The sequence below is a fragment of the Haemaphysalis longicornis genome, unplaced genomic scaffold, assembly GCF_048455015.1.
Source record: "Haemaphysalis longicornis isolate Haplotype H1 unplaced genomic scaffold, Haemaphysalis longicornis Haplotype H1 scaffold_5, whole genome shotgun sequence".
NCBI classification, from domain to species: Eukaryota; Metazoa; Arthropoda; class Arachnida; order Ixodida; family Ixodidae; genus Haemaphysalis; species Haemaphysalis longicornis.
In genome coordinates this window covers 153,073,744-153,094,364 of record NW_027526385.1, presented here as the reverse complement: position 1 = coordinate 153,094,364, position 20,621 = coordinate 153,073,744, and the positions used below count along the sequence as shown (strand labels likewise).

Here is a 20,621-nt window from a genome sequence, read left to right as displayed (position 1 = left end):
AACTGAAAGGAGCATTATTTTTCTGACAACCGAACTGGGCATCGTCATTGCAAAAGCATGTTTCATACTGAGTGCTTCGGCCGTTCTCTGAAGAAGTGCATTCATGACAGTTCACTGTGAGGCTTTGTATTTACACAGGTTTTGTGCACGCAAACCTGCTGTGAAAGAAATGAGTTTTTTTTTTTCAGATGTTAACCTGCATTTTGCTACCTTGACAAACTAGAAAAGCTATAGTGGAGCACTAATCTTTACCACAGTTTTAAAAAAAGCATCAGCCACTTTGCAGAACTTGGGACAACGAATAAACTGATTCCTGTTTATTTGTTTCCCCTGTGCCTGTTGAACTGGTGTATGTTTTTTTCCATAACTCCAAGAGGCGTTACTTTTCCAAGTACTCGCACGGTAAAGACAAAAATCATGCTGCTGCATATTACGTAATACACAAAGAAAGAAGGGGCGCAAGGGAAAAAATCATTCAATGAAGTCAGTCAAGGGTTACAGATAACACTTTAAAGTAACAAAAATTTTTCACACCAGTAAGCTTGGTCAACACAAACATGATTACACACAAAATAGAGGTACCTTTTCTATTTAAGCTGGATAGACACTTTACTTGGCAGAAAGCACAATTATCAGAAATAAAACAGCACAAAACCTGCATAATAAAGCCCACTCGAACATTGCACTTTGCTTTATAACATTTGTTACCTACGTCAAAGGGTGCCTGCCTTGTTCCTAGGCCACACGCAACGTTGGTGTCATGTTTTCTATGAAGTCGTGTTCACAAGAATCCACTCATACATTTGTTATAGTTTGTGCATGATAGTGCTCCACACTGCGTTGATAACTTATGACACTGCTGCAACCTTCATTTCACACTAAACACTGCTTGTAGCTTGCAAGCGTACCACTTCAAAGTAGTGTAGTCACCTCTACGTCACGTGTTGCGACGGCGCATAACACTGCTGCAAGCTTGTCTTCTTGCCTCATGAAATCATGCTGGTGCATGCAGATGTTACTTCAGCCCAGACCTCGATAAATGGCGAAAACAGACTTTATGGTTGAGCCATTATAATTGGGCCACTGAGTTTCAGTCTTCCAAACTCTCCTGCAACGCCTCTGCGGCTTCTCTCATCCGGGTGAACCAGTGGCCAACTAGCTCCAACAAGATAACGTTGTAGAAAAATGTTCTTGCCTTCTTTAGTGCATTTTCTAGGAAGGTGTTGTTTCGGCGTACCCTTTCTACATTGATTTCTCCTTCTTTCCAGAGCACAAAATCTGCGTATTCAACGTTGCACGCAAACATCTGTCCTTGAACTTGGTAAAAGTATTCATCGTCTTCTTTTAACACAAGGCTGCCATCAGCTTCCACGATATGGCTTTTCGTCTGCGACAGAAGATCCCGGAGGCACGTTTCTCGCACAGTGTAGGGGCACTTGACTTCCACCGTGCCCTTTCCACAACATTCGCACTCCACTAGATGATCAGGTGTTGCACCGAAATATGGCTCCTCTCTTGACACCACTAAACCTACTTCAGAAAACCTTACATTAGTGTGATGCTGAGCGGCGAGAGACTTGTAGCTTTCCAACGCTGCCGCTTCATTGTTTCTGCCATACTTCACCGCTGCAGTGTTGAGTTTGTTGTCTGGATAGCAGATCTTCTTAATCAAGCTCACCGATGGGTCTGTAACATTAGTGGTGCAGACAGCTTTTAGATTTGACGCTGTGATGCGGCCAGCCCTGAACTGAAACCACCTTGGTGTGGACGCTTGTTTTCTTGTGCGTTCTTCAATTTCAGAAATTGCGGCTTCCGTTATTTGCAAGGTGATCGACCGGCACTTTTCTGTGAGAGAAGGTTTGTCGAAACTTGATGCGCTGGGACTGTACAAGTCAAGCAAGTGCGCTGCGTTGCACTGGGCCGTCGCTGAAACGTACAGGTCACTGTACCTCGGGTTTGTAGCGGCTGCAGCAGGGCGTAATCCACTGGAGATTAGGCTGTCAAAGAGCCCGTTTAGTTCTTCAGTAGTTGGCGGGGGCGCCTTGTCTCTTGGCACTTGCTGCACTGTACTTGAAATTCCCGACATCAGTTGACGGCGACGCATCTGCGCGGATGAAAAATTCATCTCGGCGATCGGCGACGGCACCACCTTGCGTTTGTGCGCCGGCAACCATTTGTTGCTAACGTCAGTGCACGACTTCGCTTTCTCGACCTCTAGCCGCAACTGCATGTAAAACAAAAGAGCCGCGATGTGCGAGCACGTCTCACCGAGGCCAGCCATGCACAAACAGTGTCCATGTACAACGCGACCATCGGCTTTCATGAGAAGCCAAGCGGTCAGCGGCCCTAGCGACAGACTTTGCGAGTGATTAACGTCCCCAACAACTATCACTTCATCCGTGTACACAGGCTTGACGTAGGGCTCCTTCACCCACCCACTGACGACAAAGTTGTAAGCCTCCAAGCTTTTCTTGTTTTTGATTTGCTGTCTTGTCAGAAAGCTTGTCCGTGTGACGAGGTACTCGTAAATATCGTTGAAATCCACGTCGGGCCACTCACTGCATCCATAAACGCACTCCGCTGCCGGCAACTGTAGCGGGTCACAGCCACACCGGGCGAGTTTTTCTTCGTAGCGGCGACGGTCGTCGCCGCGTAGAGACGAAGCGTAGGTTGTCTTATCGACGCGGCTCCTCGACGCTGCCATCACATTCACGTTAACATCAAATGAAACAGCCGGAAACAAACACTCATGAGACACGTGAACGGCGCTGTCGATAAAAGAAACTCGTCCCGCAAAATCGGCGCTCAGGTCTCGTGATCGTTGCCTGATAGCGAGGCGCAAAGGCGGCCAATGCGGCGGTCCGCGCTGTGGCGCTACCAGTAGTACAACAAGATGGCTTCCACCGGCTGCTGCGCTGCCGGTGACGTCACGTGAATACCCCCTATAAACGTTGGCCTTGACCGCCGTGGCGGAGGTACTTAGGCACTCCTCCTTCCGCATTCACGCTGTCTTTGACCCCCTTCTCTAGTCGCCGTTGCTCCTTCCCTCGCCTTCACGGCACCCTTTCCGCTCGGCGTTTCTTTCAGCGCGCAACCGCTTCGCAGTTGCCGCCCTACCCAAATTCGAACTCCTGCCCTATGTCTCAACTAAATTTTAAGTGCGAATGCACTTTATAAGCGACCCCAAACCATCCACCGCCGGCGGCGTCCGCAGTGCTCCTCTATATTTAAAAAAGAAACAGTATCCGGCGCCAGGTTTCGATCCGAGGACTTTGCGGCCGCAGCGCGACGCTCTACCGACCAAGCCACGGACGCGACGCTGATATCAGTGTTAGTGACGCGCCTTATATCTTTAACGCATTCAAGCGTGCGTTGGCGACTCAGCGGCGTTATAGCGGCTTGATAACTGCGTGGTGTACACGTGATACTACAAACCCGATGGAAGAGATGGAAGAGAAGGCGGCGAGGCGGTGGGCTGCGGGGGCCGAGCGCAAGCGCCGCAAGCGGGCCGACAACCGTGCATTCGCACTTTCACATTCTCCCCCTCGGGGAAATGCGGGGGAATTTTTTTCTGTTACTATTTCCCGCTATCCCCTCCTTTTATATCCCCTTCCCTTCCCCCTTGGGCCTCATAAGTTGGCGGCACCCCACGCCAGACAGTTTCAAGCCCTGTTCCCCCCTCGCTCTTCGCCCCCCCCCCCCCCCCCCCCAAAAAAAAAATCTCATCGCATCGCATCGCGGTTGGTCAACTCATTGGAAGCTTGTTACGGGTTAAAGACAATGGTGAACTAGACAAATTGACAGTGGTTCTCTTCACTACTGCGCGGCACAACAGACTGATCCGGTGGCAACATGGATATCAGCGCAGATTAACTACAGACTTTTATTGAGGAAACAAGCAACGTGTAAGAAGATCAAATCAGCGCTTGCCCGCAAGGAACGCGTCGTGCATTTAAAAACGTAAAAATATGCGAACGACGTACTTCTGGCTTCGATGCAACTTCTTTGAGGTACCCTTATTACTCTTACTTAAGAATCAAGAAGAGCTATCGCGCGGTTATTGAGTATATTATCATCGAGTATTATGTAACGAAGTGAAGGGCTAAACAAGCATATTGGAGAAACTGAAGCGAACTTGCGAGTCGCGATAAACGGGGACACAAACTTCGAAGAAGCAGCAAACAATGTGTTGCGCACAGTAGAGCGTCAGGGAATAGAACGCTGCAGCGGTTACTCTAGCTTCTGGGAATACTGAATTAGGGCAAAAACGTTGTGGATCAATCAAGAACAGTTTAGGATGATGACCGCAATGCTGCACTTACCCTTCCCGTGTCAAGCGAGGCTGTACAGCACACAAACGAGGAGGAAACGCGCATTTCGCTACCGACTGATCAGACGATATAATTCGCGGCAACGTGATTTTATATCAATAATTACCGACGAAGGTATTCCCTGATTGTCTGTTCGCCTCGTCGCATAAAATTTAGGAATTGGTGGAAAGGTTCTTTTTCTGTAGTAGAGGCTGCTTAGTTTTGTGGCAGTACGCCACAGTGGAGTTATAAATCTATTCCTTATTTAGATAGGATAACCATGCTGGTGTTGGTAAAGAAAATGGTTTAATTTGGCTAGATGACTCTTGATATACGTTTCGGCCGAATTAACTACAAAATTAAAGACCTGAAACAGTTGTTTACCATTTGGCTAGTGAACTTGATGCGAGATGCCTTGAAAGAAGTTGCACGTCACTAAAGCACTATACTTTCCGCCTTCATTGATGAGATTGTTTCTGAGGACATGCAGCATTCCGTGTCCTGTCAGCTTAAGAGCGCGCTCCACTTTTAGGGGAGGAAGCTTTTCAACTTTATATTTTATACGTAGACGTTTTGTGCCCAACCTATTCTCCCAATGTGTGAATCCTATAAGGCTTTAAATGTTAAAAAGACTTTTCTTTCGAACAACTAGCGGCCGTAGCGACGTACGACCAGTAGCCCTTTGACGAATTACCGTATGCGACCAATTGCCGTGACACGAATTGCCTTGCTAGCAAATTTTCTTATTAGGAATAGTGTTTCGACAAGCGGCCCGTAGACCACAGGAAGCCCTGTTCAAAAGCACCACTGAAATCGCCACCAGCCTTTGGCCGGTGGCCACCACGCTTTTCTAACCACTTTCTTGAATAATGTTTATTTCCCTCTATCTCTCTCTGTCTTTCTCAAAAACACACATGTGCCGTGTCCACCCGCCCGCATGCGTATGATCAAAGTGGTAACCAACGATAAGCCAAAATTCAAAAAATTATTGTGACTGCAGCTTGACTGCACTGCACAGAAACTGCCAGAGAGAGCTTGGAAGCCGGCGTGGCCGGGGATTCCCCGACTAGCTATCCGGGAATCCCCGCCGGGCCTCCTGGGAATCCCCGCTAGGCCGCCGGGAAATCCCGGAAAATGGTCTCTGCCACGGCCGCCCGGAGCAGTGATGTTCTTTACTGGGGAGAAAAATATCCTTTTCTCGGTACAGAAATTCCCTATTTATGTTCGCTCGCAGGTTTTTTTTAAGAATTCCCAGCAAAGTTTCCTGCGTTCTACTTTTTTGCATCCAACGCATCTATTCATCTTTACGTGGTTTTCTGCTCTCTTTCGGGCGTTAGCCAACGTTGCCTCTTCCCGTAGCCTCCCGGACGCAGATCATTCTCAGAGAATCAGTTTCAGCATGAACAAAATTTCATAACATCTTCCCCTCAGCAGCACTCGACTATGCATTTTACGTTTTGCACTAAACAATATGATTACTTTGCTTGCAAAAGTTCTAAGTTAGAACTGTCTAAAAAAAAACAAGACAGTGCTTGGTAATTAGGCTTATTATGGACATACAATCCTGACACCTTACTAGCTCTTTCTCATAGAGTATTCGATCTCTATGCTCATCCGTTTTATGAACTAGTTGGGAGTGATCTTGGGTACTTGTGGCTTGCGGGAAGATGACGGTGGATATTTCGAATGTAAATACTACGACGTATTCAGAAACATTTTCACGAAAACAAAGTAATACCTAATGCAAGGTCAGGTTTAATGACAATATGTTTCCTTTGTACTACACGACTCATAAAATTCCTTGCACGTATTGAAGATTCCCTGTTTCCCATTTGGTTAAAATTACCGCAGAAATATTCCCGAAAATAGAAAAATTGCCCACACGGAACTTTACTGGAGCCGAGGCGCGCACTCGGCTCGGCTCTCCCCAGCTTTACTGTAGTGGTCTCTGCCGTATAGTTTTAAACAAAAGTAACCAGAGAGAAATCTGGAGCTGGTATCGTCCACCGCGATGGGCGTGATGTTTAGAAGTGAATTCGAATTGGTGGTCAATGCCTTCGCAAGAAGTAATGTGAATTAGATCGTGCAGCCAGCTTGTTTTTTCTTGTAGTCTTCCACGAACGCCTTTGCCTATGCAGGGATTTGGGGAAGAGGGGTTCAAACATGTTTCTTCTTGAATTTAATGCCGCACGCCCGGTGACGCTTCCCGGAGTGTAAATGTCCTATAACCAAAGTGGCGAATAGAGTAGGTTCTTTGCAGGCACCGAGCACAAAAAACAAATGACCGCGCCCAATCTCTAAGAAAGTAATTGCATTCACTAACAGAACACTACCTAGCTTCTTGGAAGAGTATCCGCTAGGTGCTTAGTGCTTTTACTAACTGGCAATGCATGACCTAGTAAAAACCGAATCCTGCAGATCGGCCGACCACGCAGCACAACGTAGCCACATTCAACACGCACATATCAGACTTACACCTGAAAGAAATGGAGCAGGAAAACCACCGGAATGCACGATTACAGCGAGTATAACTTGGCATATACATGGATCTGCTCTTCTTGCTTTTATAGACAGCAGCGGAAATTTCTCTGATAGAGTCAGTAGGCGTGAATCAAACATCAAATGTTTTAGCGATATTTTTAGGATTATGCATTTGAATGTGAGCATATACACGTCAACAAGTGGATATGCAAAACAGTTTTAATCGTGAGGTGGAATGGGAAAAGTGGTGTAGTTATTACGTTCAATAACTCATGTAATTTTGCTACGATATGCGGATGTCAGTAGCAAACAAGGAGACGTTACTAAGTGCACAGTCTATGCACTCTAATCGTGGTAACCTCAAATGTAACATCTAAAAGGAATAACCTATAGCATAAAGGTTACAATGGAGCTAACTTCATATTTTCTTTATCCCAGTCCGTTCTAAGAGTTACAGGCGTGAAGTCAAAAGCAGTGTAAACGTTACGTCAGCGATTTAGAGGTTACTTCAACAAAATCTGACATCTAACCTTTATAAAGTAACCTATAAAACGCCCGGTAACCTCTAATAAATGCTTGTCGCGCCATCTCGCCAGGCGACCTGTGATTTCTAGGTTGCATGACGGGATATAGAGAAATGGCGGCGCCCGCAGGCCCGGTGGCCGCGTTTTCCCGCCGCTCGAGCATTTTCACTGGTGTGATTCCCCTAAGATGAAGCGAGGATTGCTGTAACAAGACTTATTTGTCGGCGTGAGTCACAGAGACTGCGGCGAGCCCATTTGTGACTGGCAGCGCTACACGGCACGTTCTTCTGCGACCAGCATCAAGTTCGCATGTTGGACCAATGCCCCGACGCCAGTGAAAGCGAAATGGGAAGAGATAAGCTTGGCAGTTTATGTATAGTACACAAGCACAAAATCAGGGCACACTGAAGATTTTCCGAGGTCATCTGAATAACTTGTCCCCTGCTGCCGTAGACGTACGTATGTATGTGAGGGGCGGTCACTTGGTATTTCCCAGCTTGAAAAGCCATCTAAATAAAATTAGAGAAAAAGAACAAAATCTATTGTAACGATAAACCCTTCACATCAAACCACAGGCATTTGAAGTACGAAAAATACATCGCACGAAATGAAGACGCAGACCAGAGACTGAAATGAAAGGTTACTCCAGAGATATTGATTTACGGCCTTTCGAATGGTTTCAGATCATTCAGTAATCGTTACACGAAATAATTTTGCCGCATTGTTCAGAACAAGGAAAGCAACTAAAGTCATACCGGCCAACCTTCCCGAATTTTAATTGTGCCGTCTTGTAGTTTATCTCGCCCAATGTTTGTGCACGCCAAAAGAGGCAGAAACTTTGGGCTACGAGATGAACTGGGGTACCGTACATAAAAAAAACACTTCCTTGCATTCATGTGGTATCACTAGTACACGCAACAGAACGAACGTCGCACAAAACCAATGAAACAGGCTCTCACGATGCTGACACCGTTTACTTAAACATCCCCCACACCCTCGTACTGGGAATTTCATTTTGAACAATGCTCCCATGCGGAAGTGGAAAAGTTTTTCTTTCTCGGCTATTAATAAAAAAAAGAATCTGCAATTGAAACCTACCATTGTTTTCGTCCAGATGTGTTGTGTGAGTGAAGGATTGCTACAACGACATATCACAAACCTCAACGGATTACCAATCCGAAGATGACTCATTAAATACGCCCCCCCTCTCATGTTCGGATATGGCAATGGAGTTGTCTTCCTAAAAACATTGTTACGAGTATCTGACTGTGCAATTTGTTTTCTAGTTGAGTAGTTTTGTAGAAAATACTATACTTTGATCTCTATTTTGTAAAAAGGCTGCATTTTGTCTTGCATGTTGACTATCTTTTGCTGGTACTTAAGTAACAGTGTTATTTGGCCTATGTTGTTCTTGGCGATTCGACTGGTTGACTTTTGATCTCGTGTTTCCTGTAATTCGCCGAGAAGTAAAAGAAATTTGATGTTTGAAAGTTAAAAGGCTTCAATGAACCTATGGATGCGAGCGACCGAAAGCGAGATTCCACTGCTGAATGCAGCAGTGGATCTGCTGCATTGGGACTTTCAGTTTGATAAAGGTGCATACGACGTTCAACTGGCCTCTGCCTAAGAGCCAATGCTCTTAGAGCATTGGTCTAGGTTCTGAGGTTCTAAGAGCCAATGCAATTAGAGCATTGGTCTAGGCTCTGAGGTTCTAAGAGCCAATGCTCTTAGAACCTCAGAGCCAATGCCATGTGGCATGCCGCTAGCAACGCCAAGACGCCGCCATAGAGGAGAGCGCGCGAAACACTATACGCGCGCCATTCGGTGGGGATTTCAAAACCTCTGGAATATTCCAGTACACCCTAGACAAGAGGAAACGTGTTATCGTTGGCGTGACCGTGCACGTCAGACACTCTCCCACGTTGCCTCTCTTTATCTCTCCCTCTCGGTGGAGTGCAGCATTACCGACTACTCACACTGAGTCCTCTCGCAGTCGTCGTCTGCGTGCCTAATCTGTGGGGTCTGCTTCTGCGAAGAGATATTTATTCTCCGTGGTGAGAGGTAAGCGAATGTCCGCAATTGGCGTGCGTGTAATGCGGTTTGTAATATATGGTAGTGTTTTCGTAATACCGATACTGGACTACTACTGACATAATCAGCGCAACTTTTTACAACTCAACGGTGTTTATTGGTCAAGGAAACTTCAGCAGTGCGTGGATAATCACTGAATCGTTGACTGTTGCATCAAAGGATCATTTACTATGCTGGGTCCGTCGGCCGTGGTGAAATATCGAGAGCAGCCATAGCGCACACAGCAATGCATTCTCAGTTTATCTTCTGCACGCGTAAAGTGGTCGGAGCTTTTTTACTCTAGAATCGGAAGAACTAAGACAAGGGTCGTTTTACAGTAAAAGCCAGTTAAAAGGCACAAACGTGCACGCGACATCCTGAATGTGAACAATTTGGGTCTCATTCTTACGACAGTCCTGCAACTTTACCCAAAGGTGTTACGGTGTTTTCGAACTCCACTCCGCTGCTCTGTTAAATTTGTCTTTAAGCAGCAGTAGCTTAGTAACGGGTAATTTTGCCATGGCAGTACCAACAACACAATCAACAGAACAAAATTTGTGCAGACAAATTTCGCGCATCACAAAAACAAAATGCACGAGCGAAATAAAAGACAACCATAAAGACTAGAAATTATGTTAAATAAACTCGCTGTGGAAAGGTTTGTAAATTACGTAGCGAAAAGGAAAATTAAAAAAAAAACGTACGAGAATTTTGTTATACGAAAATGCCCCGAAAAAACCTCTTTCGATAAATCGGCTTCGATAAAACGGCATTCGACAAAACGGCGATCGATAAAACGGCTTCGATAAAACGGCATTCGATAAACTGTCCGGATCCCCTGAAATGCAGTGCGATATCCGTTAAAAATGGGGTTTCAGTTTGAGAAAGATGCGTACGATGTTTATCTGGCATCTGCCTAGTCTATCCCTGCTTCGTCGCACACGCTTCCGCTAACAGAGAGCAGCGCAAACTCAGAGTCATTGCCATGTGGCATGCCGCTAGCAACGCCAAGACGCCGCCATAGAGGAGAGCGCGCGAAACACTATACGCGCGCTATTCGGTGGGGATTTCGAAACCTCTGGAATATTCCAGTACACCCTAGACAAGAGGAAACGTGTTATCGTTTGCGTGACCCTGCACGTCAGACACTCTCCCACGTTGCCTCTCTTTATCTCTCCCTCTCGGTGGAGTGCAGCATTACTGACTACTCACACTGAGTCCTCTCGCAGTCGTCGTCTGCGTGCCTAATCTGAGGGGTGTGCTTCCGCGAAGAGATATTGTTTCTCCGTGGTGAGAGGTAAGCGAAGGTGCGGAATTTGGCGTGCGTGTAATGCGGTTTGTAATATATGGTAGTGTTTTCGTAATACCGATACTGGACTACTACTGACATAATCAGTGCAACTTTGTACAACTCAACAGTGTTTATTAGTCAAGGAAACTTCAGCAGTGCGTGGATAATCACTGAATGGTTGACTGTTGCATCAAAGGCTCATTTACTATACTGAGTCCGTCGGCCGTGGTGAAATATCGAGAGCCGCCGTAGCGCAGACAGCAATGGATTCTCAGTTTACCTCTGCACGCGGAAAGCGGTCCGAGCTTTTTTACTCTAGAATCGGAAGACCTAAGAGAAGCGTCGTTTTACAGTAAAGACCAGTTAAAAGGCAAAAACGTGCACGCCACATCCTGAATGTGAACATCTTGGGTCTCATTGCTAAGACACTCCTGTAACTTTACCCAAAGGTGTTACGGTAGTTTCGAACTCCACTCCGCTCCTGTGTGAAATTTGACTTTAAGCAGCACTAGCTTGGTAACGGGCAATTTTGCTATGGCAGCACCAACAGCACAATCAACAGAACAAAACTTCTGCAGACAAATTTCGCGCATCACAAAAACAAAATGAATGAGCGAAATAAAAGACAGCAAAAAAGACTAGAAATTATGTTAAATAAACTCGCAGTTTAAGGGTTTGTAAAAAACGTAGCGAGAAGGAAACTAAAAAACGTACGGAAAGTTTTGTTGTACGAAAATGCCCCGAAAAAACCTCTTTCGATAAATCGGCTTCGATAAAACGACTTTCGGAAAACGGCGTTCGATAAAACGGCTTCGATAAAACGGCGTTCTATAAACAGTCCGGATCCCCTGAAATGCAGCGGGGTATCCGTTAAATTGGGAGTTTCAGTTTGAGAAAGATGCGTACGACGTTTATTTGGCATCTGCCTAGTCTATCCCTGCTTCTTCGCACACGCTTCCGCTAACAGAGAGCAGCGCAACCTCAGAGCCATTGCCATGTGGCATGCCGCTAGCAACGCCAAGACGCCGCCATAGAGGAGGGCGCGCGAAACACTATACGCGCGCTATTCGGTGGGGATTTCGAAACCTCTGGAATATTCCAGTACACTCTAGACAAGAGGAAACGTGTTATTGTTGGCGTGACCGTGCACGTCAGACACTCTCCCACGTTGCCTCTCTTTATCTCTCCCTCTCGGTGGAGTGCAGCATTACTGACTACTCACACTGAGTCCTCTCGCAGTCGTCGTCTGCGTGCCTAATCTGAGGGGTGTGCTTCCGCGAAGAGATATTGTTTCTCCGTGGTGAGAGGTAAGCGAAGGTGCGGAATTTGGCGTCCGTGTAATGCGGTTTGTAATATATGGTAGTGTTTTCGTAATACCGATACTGGACTACTACTGACATAATCAGTTCAACTTTGTACAACTCAACAGTGTTTATTAGTCAAGGAAACTTCAGCAGTGCGTGGATAATCACTGAATGGTTGACTGTTGCATCAAAGGCTCATTTACTATACTGAGTCCGTCGGCCGTGGTGAAATATCGAGAGCCGCCGTAGCGCAGACAGCAATGGATTCTCAGTTTACCTATGCACGCGGAAAGCGGTCCGAGCTTTTTTACTCTAGAATCGGAAGACCTAAGAGAAGCGTCGTTTTACAGTAAAGACCAGTTAAAAGGCAAAAACGTGCACGCCACATCCTGAATGTGAACATCTTGGGTCTCATTGCTAAGACACTCCTGTAACTTTACCCAAAGGTGTTACGGTAGTTTCGAACTCCACTCCGCTCCTGTGTGAAATTTGACTTTAAGCAGCAGTAGCTTGGTAACGGGCAATTTTGCTATGGCAGCACCAACAGCACAATCAACAGAACAAAACTTCTGCAGACAAATTTCGCGCATCACAAAAACAAAATGAATGAGCGAAATAAAAGACAGCAAAAAAGACTAGAAATTATGTTAAATAAACTCGCAGTTTAAGGGTTTGTAAAAAACGTAGCGAGAAGGAAACTAAAAAACGTACGGAAAGTTTTGTTGTACGAAAATGCCCCGAAAAAACCTCTTTCGATAAATCGGCTTCGATAAAACGACTTTCGGAAAACGGCGTTCGATAAAACGGCTTCGATAAAACGGCGTTCTATAAACAGTCCGGATCCCCTGAAATGCAGCGGGGTATCCGTTAAATTGGGAGTTTCAGTTTGAGAAAGATGCGTACGACGTTTATTTGGCATCTGCCTAGTCTATCCCTGCTTCTTCGCACACGCTTCCGCTAACAGAGAGCAGCGCAACCTCAGAGCCATTGCCATGTGGCATGCCGCTAGCAACGCCAAGACGCCGCCATAGAGGAGGGCGCGCGAAACACTATACGCGCGCTATTCGGTGGGGATTTCGAAACCTCTGGAATATTCCAGTACACTCTAGACAAGAGGAAACGTGTTATCGTTGGCGTGACCGTGCACGTCAGACACTCTCCCACGTTGCCTCTCTTTATCTCTCCCTCTCGGTGGAGTGCAGCATTACTGACTACTCACACTGAGTCCTCTCGCAGTCGTCGTCTGCGTGCCTAATCTGAGGGGTGTGCTTCCGCGAAGAGATATTGTTTCTCCGTGGTGAGAGGTAAGCGAAGGTGCGGAATTTGGCGTGCGTGTAATGCGGTTTGTAATATATGGTAGTGTTTTCGTAATACCGATACTGGACTACTACTGACATAATCAGTGCAACTTTGTACAATTCAACGGTGTTTATTGGTCAAGGAAACTTCAGCAGTGCGTGGATAATCTGTGAATGGTTGACTGTTGCATCAAAGGCTCATTTACTATGCTTGGTCCGTCGGCCGTGGTGAAATATCGAGAGCAGCCGTAGCGCAGACAGCAATCCATTGTCAGTTAACCGATGCACGCGGAAAGCGGTCCGAGCTTTTTTACTCTAGAATCGGAAGAACTAAGAAAAGCTTCGTATTAAAGTAAAGACCAGTTAAAAGGCACAAACGTGCACGCGACATCCTGAATGTCAACATCTTGGGTCTCATTCTTACGACACTCCTGTAACTTTAGCCAAAGGTGTTACGGTGGTTTCGAACTCAACTCCGCTCCTGTGTTTGAAATTTGACTTTGAGCAGCAGTAGCTTAGTAAAGGTTTTTTTGTTATGGCAGTACCACCAGCACAATGAACAGAGCAAAATTTGTGGAGACAAATTTCGCGCATCGCAAAAAAAAAATCCCCGAACGAAATAAAAGACAACTATAAAGACTACCAATCCTGGTTAATGGACTCGTGGGGGAAAGATTTGTAAATTATATTGCGAAATGGAAACTAAAAAACGTACTGCAAAATTTGTTACACGAAAATGCCGCGAAAAAAACTCTTTCGCTAAATCGGCTTCAAAAAAACGGCATTCGACAAAACGGCGTTCGATATAACGGCGTTCGATAAAGTGTCCGGATCCCCTGAAATGCAGCAGGGTATCCGTTGCATTGGGAGTTTCAGTTTGAGAAAGACGCGTACGACGTTTATCTGGCCTCTGCCTAGGCTATTGCTGCTTCTTTGCACACGCTTCGGCTAACAGAGAGCAGCGCAACCTCCGAGAGATTGCCATGTGGCATGCCGCTAGCAAGGCCAAGACGCCCCCATATAGAAAAGCGCGCGAAACACTACGCGCGCTCTTCCGTGGGGATTTCGAAACCTCTCGAATATTCCAGTTCACTCTAGACAAGAGCGAACGTGTTACCGACGGCGTGCCCCTGGACGTCATATCATTTCCCACGTTGTCTCTCTCGCTCTTCGTCTCGGTGGGATGCAGCATTGGCGACTCCTCACACCGAGTCCTCTCGCAGTCGTCGTCTGCTTGCCTTATCTGAGGGGTCTGCTTCTGTGAAGGAATATTCTTTCTCCGTGGTGAGAGGTAAGCGAAGGTGCACAATTGGCGTTCGTTTAATGTGGTTTGTAATACACGGTAGTGTTTTACAAACCACATAAATGCACATTTTACAAACGGAAGAAGTAAGAGAGGCACCGTTTACAGTAAAGACCAGTTAAAAGGCACAAACGTGCACGCGACATCCTTAATGTGAACATCTTGGGTCTCATTCTTACTCACATTATCAGCGCAACTTTGTACAACTCAACGGCGTTTATTGGTCAAAGAAAATTTAGCAGTGCGTGGATAATCACTGAATGGTGGACTGTTACATCAAAGGCTCTTTTACTATGCTGAGTCCGTCGGCCGTGGCGAAATATTGAGAGCCGCCGTAGCGTAGACAGCAATCCATTCTCAGTTTACCTCTGCATGCGGAAAGTAGTGGGAGCTTTTTTACACTAGAATCGGAAGAACTAAGAGAAGCGTCGTTTTACAGTAAAGACCAGTTAAAAGGCACAAATGTGCACGCGATATCCTGAATGTGAACACATGGGTCTCATTCTTACGACACTCCTGTAACTTTACCCAAAGGTGTTACGGTGGTTTCGAACTCCCCTCCGCTCCTGTGTTTGAAATTTGACTTTAAGCAGCCGTAGATTAGTAAAGGTTTTTTGTTATGTATTTTTTTCAGGATACTGTCAATCCCGTGATGGGATTATTACAGGAGTGGTGTCACATTGTAAAAACACAGACTAGAAATACATGTTTCAAGCACTTGGGATTTCAAGCATATATCTCGTACATAGTGAAAAATTCGGCGTAGTGATAGGCAAAGAGTCGTCATGAATATAAACATCGGTTGAATTGCTGGGGCAAGCAAATAAAAAAAATACAAAACGTAATTACACAGAGAGAGTTAAAACTTGCAACATCGTCAACTCAGGAAATCACGGCTACATAAAAGCCAGCACAGATTCACTCGCGCGAATAACAAATTTGTCAACTGTCGGCTGTGTCAACACAGTGGGTTGCAGGGAATTCCAAGCGCGTATGGCTCGTGTAAAAAAAGATTGGCCAAAAACATTGTTCTTGAAGGGATACTCACCAAGTGTGTGGCGATGCTTATTTCGTGTTTGGCGCTTCCAGTTAGCGTTAACATAACTAGCCAGATTTATTTTCAAAGAGTTGTGTAGCACCAGATACAAAAATCTCAGACTATGAAGCTTGGCTTGGCTCGGCTGGGTGGGCAGATCCGGTCTTTTCAAAAAAGCAGTAGGCAAATCGGTACGCCTATAACGGTGTTAGATAAAACGAACTGCTTTACGTTGTACTCTTTCAAGCGCGGCTATGTGTTTTTTGCGAAAGGTAACCAGGCCACACTCGCATATTCAAGGATTGGACGGATAAGCGTGGTATACGTTAGAAGTTTTGTTTGGGGTGTCGCATGTCGAAGGGTTCGCTTAAGAAAAAAATAACTTGCTGAGAGCCTTCTTTGTAATATGTTTAACATGCGCAGTCCAATCAATTTAGGTTGGACGATATCAAGATGCCGAGATATTTGCAGACAGTGATGTTGCGAAGTGGGACATTTCCCAGCGAATACGAAAACTATGCCTGTGTTTTTTTCTTTGTTATTGACATGGCGATAGTTTTCTCAGTATTTATTTCCATTTGCCACTCTCGACACCAGGTTCCGACCTTTTTTAGCGACTCATCTAGTTTTAACTGATCCTGGTAGCTGTCTATTCGCTGGTAGAGGATACAGTCGTCTGCGAACAATCTGATATTTACTTCGGCTACGTCAGCGATGTCATTAATAAAAGAAGAAACAACATGGGGCCTAAAACGGAACCCTGGGGCACTCCTGATAATACTGGAACCGTTTCGGACACATGTGCACCATATTGAACAAATTGGTAGCGGTCGGTCAACTTGCTTTCGATCCACTTGGTCATAGGTCCGTTGCCCAGTATACTGGTAAGCTTTTGGATCAGTTTGGGATGGCAAACGCGGTAAAAAGCTTTTGACAGATCTAGTTGTGTGACAGTAGATAGGCCGCGACGAAATCCGTGTTGATTGGAATGGAGAATAGCATTTTCTTCCACTTATTCAGTAAGCGACTTTAGAATAATATGCTCAAGCATTTTGCGGAAACTGCACGTAATAGAAATTGGTCTGTAATTAGATGGACAAGACGAGTCACCACTTTTGTGGATGGGAAGAGTTTTTGCAATTTTCCATTCCGATGGAACCTGGCAATCTTTAAGCGATTTGGAAAATATAAGAAAAAGGTATTTACACACTGATTCAGCGTAACGCTTTAAAAACGCATTGGGAATCCCGTCGGGTCCACAACCTTTTTCGCCATCGATGTTTAATAAAAGTGATAGCAAACCCGGCTCAGACAATTGAGGCACGCTTAAAGTACTCAAGTTTTTATCTTGAAACAGAAGCGGCGTATTTTTACCATTGTTAGCTGTGAAGACAGACTGGAAGTAAGTGTTAAATGAGTTAGCTTTAATTAATTCCTCCTCCACTGAAACGACAGTAGGGGGGTTGTTTTTTGAACCAAGGTATTGCCAGAACTTCTGGAGCGACTCTCTTATAAACTTACTTACTGTTGTGCTGCAGAAGTTTTCTTTGTCACTACGGATTTTTACCTGCAATGACCGAGACAAATAAGTTATTTTTTCTTGGAACCCATAGACTGAGCTTGATTTTTTAGATTTTCTTAAACTTTTTTTTTACGTTTACTATGAATAATGTCACGTGTGATCCAAGGGTTGTGTTTTTTTGTTACTTTTGCAACCTGCGGAACAAAATTGGTCATACGATGAGCAATAATTGCTTTAAATTTGGCCCAAATTTCGTCAATAACCAAGGACCCATCAGCACACATATCGAAGAAGTCGTGGAATTCATGCTCCAAATACGTCATAACTGCAGCGTCATCGGCCTTGTGAAACGCTGGAACAGACTTAACCGGCCCTCGCATGCGAGCGGAGCATGGTACAGGCAGGCAGCATGAAACGATTTTATGATCAGATAACCCCTCCAGGGTTGCTGTTAAGATATTCTTTGATGGGAAATGATCACTAACAAAGATGAGATCTAGTAAAGAACTAGATTCCCGTTGTTCACGGGTTCGCGTGACAACAAGTTGTGTGAGATTAAATGACAATATGTAATCGCTTAAAAGGTCACTCATAGCTGTTCCTGTACTCAGACATTCCCAATTTACATCGGACAGATTGAAGTCCCCAGCCATGATTACTGCGGCACTGGTCACATGGTTGTGCATGTAGTCATATAAAGATTCCAGATATGCCATTTCCGCATGCGGGGGTCTGGATACCGCACCTATGGATACAGTGACACCATTTAGGGAAACCTTACACCACACCGCTTCGACGTCAGGAACATCTGGCATGACTGTAAAGCTTATGCTTTGTCGTACAACAATGGCAACGCCCCCACCTCTGTGCTTTCTATCTTTGCGAACAATCACGTTGTTTGGCGGAACAATTTCGCGGTCCAATATTTCTTTGTGCAACCAAATTTCTGTGACAGTGACGATGTCTGGCTGATTCGCGATCAAAATGGCCTCAAATTGGTCGACTTTGTTCACAAGACTTCGCCCATTAACGTTAAGTAACGTCAGTGTCGTCGGCTTCTGGTGACCCGACCTTCCGTAAGCGGACGATTTTCGTTTTTTGACAGAGCAACAAGATCACCGCGATTGTTGTCCCAGCCGTAGAGTTTCCCATTAATGTTCACTTTATCATGAACCAGCATCACCTTTTCACCTTTGTCTCGATTTTCTTTTGTTCTATCCCAGAGTTTCTTCCTAACATGTCGCATGGTACTGGAGAAGTCGTCACTAATTGAGTAACCGGAACCTTTCAGTTTAGAGCAGTTTTTGAATATTTTCGTTTTGTCCTGGTTTTTCGAGAATTTCAAAATAATAGGCCTCATCTTATTAACATCTTCAGTAGACTGTTTTCCTAGGCGGTGAATCTTTTATATATCCCGGGTATTTACTTTTAGTATAGCCTCAAATATTTCCTTCGATATTACACTTGGCAATGTTTCTGGGGACTCATTTGGCTTCTCCTCTACGCCATAAATTATGAGGTTAGACCTACGGCTCCTGTTTTCCAGTTCATCAAGTTTTTTTGTAACGGCTTGAAGGTTGTCCTCTAGACGAGCTATTTTTTTCACGCAGTCTGAAACCTGTTTTTCAAAACAGCTAATCTTTTCCAGTTTTTTGTCTATCGCGCTTAGCCTTTGGTTGGTTAGTGCTTTTGCGTTTTTTATTTCTAGAATATCGACAGCGATATCGCTAAGTTGCTTGGCGAGCGTCTCCAAGTCAGGACCAGGGTTTTCTTCAATATCCCCTTCCAAAAGCAAAAGGAACCTCAAGGAAAAAATCGCACACTGAAACATTTCATAAAGTGACCGTGGGCACGGCAGCATAACAAGGCAAAGGTTGTTACTTCTAAAACATTTTCCGTAACTCTTCCTCACCTGAATGAAGAAGAGAAATGGGTTGGACGACTGCATCTTGGCATTGCCGCCGTGTCCACTTCCAGGAGGTCGCTGAGGATCTTCTTTTATACTGTTGTCCAGAAGCGGCGTTATGGCAGTACCACCAGCACAATGATCAAAACAAAATTCGTTGAGACAAACTTCGCCCATCGCAAAAACAAAATGCCCGAACGAAATAAAAGACAACTATAACGACTAGCAATTCTGTTAAATAGACTCGCTGGGGAAAGATTTTTAAAATATATTGGGAAATGGAAACTAAAAACGTAGTGCAAAATTTGTTACACGAAAATGCCGCGAAAAAAACTCTTTCGCTAAATCGGCTTCAAAAAAACGGCATTCGACAAAACGGCGTTCGATATAACGGCGTTCGATAAAGTGTCCGGATCCCCTGAAATGCAGCAGGGTATCCGTTGCATTGGGAGTTTCAGCTTGAGAAAGACGCGTACGACGTTTATCTGGCCTCTGCCTTTAGGCTATCGCTGCTTCGTTGCCCACGCTTCCGCTAAGAGAGAGCAGCGCAACCTCAGAGCGATTTCCATGTGGCATTCCGCTAGCAAGGCCAAGACGCCGCCATACAGAAAAGCGCGCGAAACACTATACCCGCGCTATTCGGTGGGGATTTCGAAACCTCTCGAATATTCCAGTTCACTCTAGACAAGAGGGAACGTGTTACCGACGGCGTGCCCCTGCACGTCATATCCTCTCCCACGTTGTCTCTCTCTCTCTCCGTCTCGGTGGGATGCAGCATTGCTGACTCCTCACACTGAGTCCTCTCGAAGTCGTCGTCTGCTTGCCTTATCTGAGGGGTCTGCTTCTGCGAAAGGATATTTTTTTGCCGTGGTGAGAGGTAAGCGAAGGTGCGCAATTGGCGTGCATTTAATGTGGTTTGTAATACACGGTAGGGTTTTACAAACCACATTAAATGCACATTTTACAAACGGAAGAAGTAAGAGAGGCGTCGTTTACAGTAAAGACCAGTTAAAAGGCACAAACGTGCACGCGACATCCTGAATGTGAACATCTTGGGTCTCATTCTTACTCACTTAATCAGCGCAACTTTGTACAACTCAACGGCGTTTATTGGTCAAAGAAAATTTAGCAGTGCGTGGATAATCACTGAATGGTTGACTGTTACATCAAAGGCTCTTTTACTATGCTGAGTCTGTCGGCCGTGGTGAAATATCGAGAGCCGCCCTAGCGCAGACAGCAATCCATTCTCAGTTTATCTCTGAACGCGGAAAGCGGTCCGAGCATTTTTACTCTACAAACGGAAGTAAGAGAGGCGTCGTTTAAAGTAAAGACCAGTTAAAAGGCACAAACGTGCACGCGACATCCTGAATGTCAACATCTTGGGTCTCATTCTTACGACACTAGCGTAACTTTAACCAAAGGTGTTACGGTCGTTTCGAACTCTACTCCGCTCCTGTGTGAAATTTTACTTTAAGCAGCAGTAGCTTAATAACGGGTAATTTTTTCTGTTTACTTCTTTGTGTTCCAGCGCGCTCGAAATTACGGCTTTTTCGTGCCGTTTGCAGAAATTGCTACG

The 20,621-nt window shown here is 45.3% G+C and overlaps 1 protein-coding gene and 1 pseudogene across 8 annotated transcripts in view; one reads left to right on the top strand and one right to left on the bottom strand.

The window, feature by feature from the left end:
• The first annotated feature begins 9,226 nt into the window (after positions 1–9,226).
• Positions 9,227–20,621, top strand: part of LOC144138760 (uncharacterized) — a 127,175-nt gene continuing 115,780 nt past the window's right edge. Inside the window, exons 1-2 of one of the 8 annotated variants that reach the window (XM_077671171.1) lie at positions 9,233–9,376; positions 14,468–14,569. The gene's annotated coding sequence lies outside the window, so the exon portion shown is untranslated. Of the gene's footprint in view, positions 9,377–12,643; positions 13,285–14,467; positions 14,570–19,205; positions 19,923–20,621 lie in introns of those variants that run through there. The other 7 variants (XM_077671172.1, XM_077671175.1, XM_077671169.1 and 4 more) reach the window with 7 other exon arrangements.
• LOC144138759 (uncharacterized) lies at positions 17,219–19,222 on the bottom strand (annotated as a pseudogene).